This window comes from Chrysemys picta, unplaced genomic scaffold (assembly GCF_011386835.1).
Source record: "Chrysemys picta bellii isolate R12L10 unplaced genomic scaffold, ASM1138683v2 scaf20, whole genome shotgun sequence".
Lineage (NCBI taxonomy): Eukaryota > Metazoa > Chordata > Testudines > Emydidae > Chrysemys > Chrysemys picta.
This window is the reverse complement of record NW_027052727.1, coordinates 270,195-278,519: the sequence shown is the minus strand read 5'-3', so window position 1 is coordinate 278,519 and position 8,325 is coordinate 270,195.

Below are 8,325 nucleotides of genomic sequence, written 5' to 3'. Positions count from 1 at the left end.
GGTGTGTGTGTGGTGCAAACGGATGAACACCAGTTGCTGGCTGAAAGCACAACCTTAATACCTGCATCTCCTGTCTGTCAGCTATCGTTCGCTTGGCAGTCTGAGCTCCGATTTCTAACGCAGCGTTTTGCTCTGGCCTATTGTGGTTCTCATGTCCTGGGGCGCCTTGGCCCCTGGTATCAGGAGCGGTGCTAAGGAGGCTGCTTTTCATAGGTCCTTAAGTAGGGTTGTCAACTTTCTACTTGCACAAAACCAAACGCCCTTGACCCAACCCCTTTCATGCCCTTCCCCAAGGCCCCACCCCCACTCACTCCAGCCCAGCCCACCTCCCTCAGTCGCTCGCTCTCACACCCTCACTCACTTTCACTGGGCTGGGGCTGGGGGGTTGGAGTGCAGGGAGGGGTGAGGGGTCCGGTGGGGATGCGGGCTCTGGGATTGGGCTGGAGATTAGGGGTTTGGGGTGCCAGAGGGGGATCCGGGCTGGGGCAGAGGGTTGGGGTGCGGACTCTGGGAGGGAGTTTGGGTGCGGGAGGGGGCTCAGGGCTGGGGTAGGGGATTGGGGTGCGGGTGGGGGTGTGGGGTCTGGGAGGGATTAGGGTACAGGAGGGGGTTCCGACCTGGGGCAGGGGGTTGGGGTGCCGGGTGTGAGGTCTGGGAGGGAATTTGGGTGTGGGAGGGGGTTCCGACCTGGGGCAGGGTTTCTGGGTGCGAGCTCCGGCCAGGCGGTGCTTACCTCAGCCAGCTCCTGGTCAATGGCACACCGGTGCTAATGCAGGCTCCTGAACCCTGGTCTCCCTCCGCTGGCAGGCTCTGAGCAAGGCCTGCCCAGAGAACATGGATGACGAGCTCTCGATCCTGCTGACAGCACCCCCCAGCACAGACAAACTCCAGCACATCTTGGAGGTGAGCAGAATGGGGAGGGGCCGCAGGGGTTTTACCTTAGCCCTGGGGACTCCTAGAAAGAAGAGACTGGAAAATCCATGTTTCTATTGGATCCTTCCGACTATGCATTCGTGATATAAACTCACTGGGTGACCTTGGGGTAACTCACTTCCCCCTTACGGCATCAGTCTTCTCCACTATCAAATCTACACTGGGGAAGAAGGACAGAAGCCCCGACAATCACCTTCACCTCTGGGTGTCTGGTCCTGGGAGCCGAAACCAACTGGACTATCTGCCCCATCTCCTATACTGCCCTGTCTTTCCCTCCTAGGGCCTTGTCCTTAGTGCTCAGCCTGGCCCCTTCCCAGCTTGTCCCTGACCTTTAAAGGACGCTCCAAGCCCCTCCCATGCCTGCTTCCCTTGGGGTCTCTCTCCTGGCTGAGCACAGGCTGCCCTTCTATCTCTCATCAGGCCTGGGTCCTAGTCACAGGCTGCGTCTTGTCACGTGACCCCCACACTTATTCCCTTCGCCCTTGGGAGCTGCATCACCTGGGCCAGGTGCAGTTCAGCTCCAACCCCTTTCCTGGCCATCTCACCCTGGGACAGGTTGAAACTGGAAACCTGTGGGTAACAGTAACTGGTTGCTCCCAAAGGTGCTGAAGACACAATGGAAGAGGAAATCCTTTGGCCTGGATTGAAATTATTCCGACTGAAAGTGAATGAGAGAAAATAGGTCCAGAGTTCTCTTCCTGGCAGCAGAAAATGTAGCGATTGATAGAGGTTCAGGTCAGAAAGGACCATTCTGTGCATCTAGTCGCCCCTCCTGTATAACTCAGGGCCTAGAATGTGACCAAGTGGTTCCTTCAGCCAACCATAGCATGGGACTGAGCCAGAGCACGTCTTTTGGAACGACATCCACATGCAGGAGAGCCAGCTGGCTACCAGAAAATCTCTCTTCTGCAGTGACGTGGGGTTAAGGGACACGGGGGAAAAGACATGGAGGCTGTGACTAAACTTAGAGCAGCAAGGCCAGGATAACTGGGGCTAGGACCCAGGCCTGGCTATCAGATCTGCTGTTTTCTATTCCTGGCTTTGGGACCATGAGCGAGTCTCTGCACCGCTGGGTGCCTCGTTTTCCCCAGCTATCAAATGGAGCTAATCAAGGTTTTGTTTGTTCTCCCCATTTTCCAGGGTGGGAAACCGAGACACAGTTGGGACCTGTCTACACTACAGGTCTGTCGTGCGTTTGTAATCTGCTGACCCCCAACATGTTGTTCAGAGCCTATGGACAACACAGCTCCTAAAGGTACGTTTGTTCTGTGCTTATCCCCTATGTACAAGCAGGGCTGGACAGCATTTCTCACTGTGCTGTGGGGAGCAGGTCCTGGGTACTAAGGGTCTGAAGAAGCTCTCAAGGACTAATTTTTTAAAATAATTGTTGGGAGAAAACATACAATCACTGCGGATAAGATTGGGGGGTGACAAAATACAGCCAGAGTGGTAAATCCTGATGGCGAGAGGGCAGTGATACACAGCGATCTGGCTCATTCGGCCAGCTGGACCCATTCAAAGAAAACAAGTTTGAGCAGAGCCCAATGCAAGGTCCTATATGTAGCCACAAGGAACGCCGGCCACACCTCCAGAATGGGGACGTGTATCCAGGAAAGCAGTCACTCTGAAAAGGATTTAGGGGCCAGAGTGGAGAAGCCACTCAACATGAGCTCCCAGTGTGATGCTGTGGTGAACAGGGCTAAAGCCATCATTAGACGTAGGAGCAGAGCCGTGAGTAGGATAGGGAGGTGACACAGCAGCAGTGAGACTGCTATTGGAATACTGCCTCCAGTCTTGGTGTCCTCCTTTGAAAAAGATGGTCCTAGAAATTGGAGCTGGGGCAGCAAAGAGCCACCAAATGTTCTGAGGGCTGGAGAAAAATGCCTTCTAGTGAGCTATTGAAAGAGCTCAACCTGTTTAGCTTATCAAAAGAAGATTGAAGGGGACTTCATTGAAGTGCCTTAATGGAGAGAAAATACTGGGTATTAAAGGGCTCTGTAGTCTAGCAGAGAAAGGCAGAACAAGACCCAATGGCTGGAAGGTGAAAAGAGACAAATTCCTATGACAAATAAGGCACAAATATTCAACAGCGAGGATGATTGAACACAGGAAGAAGCTACCAAGGAAAGTGGTGGATTCTCCATCTCTTGATGTCATTAATAAAGACTAGATGCCTTTCCGGAATGTGTTTGCCCCAAAAGTAGCTATTGTGGTAGACAGGAGGCCTGTGATATGCAGGGGGTCAGATTAGATGCTCTAACGGTCTCTTCTGGCCATAAAGTCTACTCATTTCTGAGAAACCGAGTGTAGTATTGGGAGCAGCTTGTGATATTTTACTGTCTAGCCGGCTTGCTTCCTAGAATGAACACTCATTGAGCGGGGTGATCCACAGGGAGTAGCTCAAACCTCCAAAGGGTCTGGCCTGCGGCAGGACATTAGCAGTGCAGGGGAGGGGTGGGTGTGGCAGTGACATCACAGAGGTCTTTTACAGGACCTCAGCCTATTGGCCAAAGGTGCTGGGGAGGTGGTGACCTCACAGAGGGATGCTGACATCAGCCAGGCAGGACAGGGGCGCAGGGCCAGGGAAACCTCAGAGACCCCTGTGGCTTTGCTTCAGCAAGTCTCCTTCTCGAGGTCTCTCTTTGAGGTCTGAGAGAGTATTTGGGTTCATGTATGTGAGCACCAGGAGGAACCTCTTTTGAGTTTTCTCCTTTCTTTTTCCTGATTTCACTAGAAAACTGACGTCCCTGTTTAGAAGGTAAGAGCCTCCGAGAGGTTTGGAACCTGTTCAGTCTGCTGCATCTGGCGCCAGCTGAATTTTAGGCATGGAAAACACTAGCTTAAGGTGGTCACATTTTATTCCCCACCTGGGATTTTGTCCCTTAGAATCTCTGGGGACATTAAGGTTTGTCCTTTTTCTTTTACCTTTTCCTCCATCCCTCCCTCCTTTCTCTTCATCTCTTACTTCTTTTGTCCTTTCCCTGTTCCCCTCCCACCACCAGGATGGGTGTGTGTGTCGTGGGGGGTGCTCTACAACTCCCATTGTGGGAGGTCCACTGAAAAATGTGGGGCTGAAATAGTGCTCAGACTGTGATCCCCAGCGGTGACCTGGGCCATCCTTTGGGCTCTCTGGTGAGAACCCTTATCCTCCCGCCCCTCGGTCTCTACCCTGATTGGCTGAGCAGGGGGTTATTGACAGGGAGGAGACTCAGGTCCCTGTTGTTTTCTTTTAAGACCAAGTAAATAGTCATAACCAGTCATATGTTTGACAAATTTTGCTGCTTCTCTGCAGTTCATTATTTTCTCTACCATTCCAGTTCTCCTAAAATACTTGCTGAATAATTACTATGAACTCTTGCTGGTCTGGAACTCACTTGAGAGCACTTTATTCAGATCATTCAATATCTGAAATTCAAGATCCGATGGTTAGTTTGAAAATCAGGGCTCTTGGGTCCTATTCCCAACTCTGCCACGGACTGGCTGTGTGACCTAAGACAAGTCAATTCTCCTTTCTCAGCCTTAGCTTCTCCCTCTTTCAAGTAGGGATAACAATCCGCCCCTACCTACCTCCCGGCGGGTGGAGGATGGGGATCTATTGGAGAGTGTCACTAGGAGCAGTGCATAAGATGAGGTGTCCTATTGTGTTTACTCAGATCAGATTATGACATAATAGAATGGCTGAAATAGTCTATTTTATTTGTATTTTATTATGTTGCAATTGTTAAGAGCAGCAACTACTTAGCTCAGACTGAAACATCTTATCTAATTTTTGAGATCTAAGTGTCTCCTCTTTGTGTAGCTCAAACCTCCAAAGTGTCTGCCCTGTGGCAGGACATTAACACTGCAGGGGAGGAGTGGGTGTGGCAGTGACATCACAAAGGCCTTTTGCAGGACTTCAGCCTATTGGTCAAAGGTGCTGGGGAGGTGGTGACCTCACAGAGAGACGCTGACATCAGCCAGGCAGGACAGGGGCGCAGGGCCAGGGAAACCTCAGAGACCCCTGTGGCTTTGCTTCAGCAAGTCTCCTTCTCGAGGTCTCTCTTTGAGGACTGAGAGAGTATTTAGGTTCACGTACAGAAGCGCCAGGAGGAACCTCTTTTGAGTTTTCTCTTTTCTTTTTCCTGATTTTACTAGAAAACAGACATCCCTGTTTAGAAGGTAAGAGCCTCCGAGAGGTTTGGAACCTGTTCAGTCTGATGCATCTGGCGCCAGCTGAATTCTAGGCATGGAAAACACTAGCTTAAGGTGGTCGAATTTTATTCCCCACCTGGGATTTTGTCCCTTAGAATCACTGGGGACATTAGGGTTTGTCCTTTTTGTTTTACCTTTTCCTCCATCCCTCCCTCCTTTCTCTTCATCTCTTACGTCTTCTGTCCTTTCCTCTGTTCCCCTCCCACCACCAGGAGGACTCTGTGTGTGTGTCGTGGGGGGTGCTCTGCAGTGGGAACAGGGACAATTCTCCAACTTTGGGCAGTCGAGAGCCTGGGTGAGATAAGGGGCGTTAAAGCCCTTTGTGAAGGAGAAAGGGGAGTTTCACGGTGTTGAGCACCAAGGAATTCTAAACTTTGCTAAAACATCTAGTCTGCAGAAACCAGAAATGGTTGGGGCCACATTGTAACCATTGTCTTTTTTAAAGCCCATTGAGGGATGTGAGTCCCACCCTTTTAGGTATCTGGGGTGCTGGGAGAAGAGAAGAGGTGCCTGTCTCCATTTTATGGCCTCAACAAACTAAGTGCTGTGCCCCAGTTCTCGTCAGAGATCCCTGAAAAAGAACGTCTTCCCATCCATTAACATACCTGGAAAGATACTGGAACTCCTTATTAAACAATCAGTTTGTCAGCACCTACAGGACAATTCGGTTCTTAGGACTAGTGAGCATGGACTTGTCAAGAACAAATCATTCCAAACCAATCCTAGCTCCTTCTTTGGCAGGGTTACGGGCCTAGTGGAAGTGGGTAAACAGTAGATGTGATCCATCTTGGTGTTAATAAGGACATTCTCACAAACAAACTAGGGAGATGTGGTCTAGATGCAATTAGTATAATATGTGTGCACAGATGGTTGCAAGCCCGTACTCCAACAGCCCAGAACCAAACAGCAGGAAGCAGATCATGCAATGAACTCCTGCCAGTGCGTGTAGATTGCATTACATGCACCCCTGTGGGGGAGGAGGAGCTGCTCTGGCTGGGGCAGGGATGGGGAGGGACCAAACAGGCTGGTTAGTGAGAGGCTGCCTTGACCCCAGACTCACGGCCGCTCCCCGCTCGGTTCCAGGATGGCCAGGCTCCTGAGGAGGTTCAGGAAGAAGGCTCTGCAGGTGGCCCCAGAGCCTGAGGGAAGCAGCTGCCATCTTCCCCAGGAGCACAGCGGCTCCTCCGTCCCCACTGGCGGGGAAGGAGCTCCCGGCCAGGCCAGGAGGTGGAAGTGCCCAGCCTTCTGGCGGAGAAAACCCGCTCCCAGCGCAGGCGCCGAGGTGGGAGAGGCCAGGTCGAAATGGAGCTGGGCCAGGCTGCGGCTGGGCAGGCAGGACCCAGCACAGGAGGGGAGCCGGGCAGGGTGACTCTGGGGCATGTTGTGTGGGCAGCAGCGGCCCCAGGAGCCCAGCCCTGATTCCCAGCAGGAGGCATCGCCCTGCCCGGTCAGTGAGGACCTTCCAGCCTCCCCAGGGCAGGAGGTGGAGGATCCCTGTCCCACCACCAGCAGCTCAGCCCGCTCCCCATGGGACAGCAGCAGTGACTGGGACTCGGGCAGCAGCGAGGCCGATGGGCGCCGCAGCTTTGTTCCAGGTGAGGAGTCAGGCTGGGCTCAGGGAGAGGTGAAGGCGGGGCTGTGAACACCCTGGGCCCAGGCCCTCGATCAGTGCTATGCGGGCGGGTCCCCAGCCCAGGGGTTTGGCCTGAGCCACATGAACCCCACTGACACTAGATGCTGCCACTTTGGTCCTTAGTGCTCCAGTTGGGGGGAGGCACCTCTCAGGGAGTCCAGGACAGTCTGGGGGGGTCTCTTTGCTATGGGCTCCTGAAGGAGTTGGCTTTGGGGAGAGGCTCACTCCCAGGATCAGATACAGGAGGGGCAGCAGGGTCCAGGGAACAGGTGCTATTCCTGCCCTGCCACTGTCTGTCTGAGAAACCTTGGCCTTGTCATTCCCTGGCTCGGTGCCTCAGTTTCCCTTCTTGCCAGCCTGTGCCTATTTCCCTGCAGTTTCACCTGCGTGTTGGTGCCAGTCCCATCCCCGCACTGCACAGTCTAATACCGGCTCCTCTCTCTTGCCAGCACCATGACACCTGCCGTGGAGCCAGAGCTGGAGACCCACCTCCTCCGAGCTGCCCTGCACGCCGTCTTCACCCTGGACATGGAGAAGGACACCGTCCAAGTGCAGGTAGATCATGCTAAAGTCATGGATAGAAGAGCCAGCTGTCATCCTGCCATGAATCCTTGCTAATTGCCTGCAGTGGGATGTGAATGAGAGAGGCCAGGATATGTGTTTGGGGGTCTCACCAGTGCTTCCCAGAGACCCCACTTCCCATCCTGTGGCAAGTTTAGCCCCAGTTTCCCTAACTCTGACCCATGGCTCTCCCTTGCTTTCAGGATCTGCCGAGGGTCTTGCCAGACCTCCTGGACACCATGCTGGGGAACCTGCTGGCAGAGTCCCCAGACACCGACAGGCTCCAGTACATCTTGGAGGTGAGCCCGATGAGAGGGGTGGGGGCAATTTTACCTTCACTCTTAGATCCATTTTCCAGTCAGTCCTCCTAGCCGGGCCCCCAGTGGGCATCCTTGGTCAGGGCAGTCAGTGCAATGCCTCCTTTCCCCACAGCACATTAACTACTGGATCGTGTCCAGGGTGCTGCGAGAGAGAGCCAGGGCCGTTAAGAGCAGCACGGCCCTGCTCAGATCCACCATCACCCTCCCCGAGTTTGACATAAGTGACCTCTGACCCCAGCTTCCTGACTCCAGGGGTAGGTGGGCTGGCTCCGACGGGCTGTAGGATCTGCTGCTGCAGGGGCTGTGGGTTAGGAGTGTTCCTCTTCGGGGGGGCAGAGTCAGAGCAGAGAGTGAGCCTGGCTTGAGTCAAGTTCTTCTTGTCTAAGTTAAGTGGTGACTCTGGGCTTTTAAGGGGACTGTGCTCCAGGTTCCTGCCTCCGTGTCATCCTGGAGCAGCTGGGGAAGCAAGTCCTCATGGAGGGCCCTGCCCACAACCCTGTGCTCCAGGCTTCCTTGGGGGCAGAGGAAATTAAGGGTCTGGCTCTAGCATCTCCTGCAGAGGGGCTGAGAGGAAGGAGAGTCCTGGCCCGGGGGGGACTGGGAGCTGACAGGAAAATGCTGATGGAGTCCCCTCTCCCTCTCCCGTCCATTAGAACTCAGCGGAATTCCCCAGGATGGGTCACCACA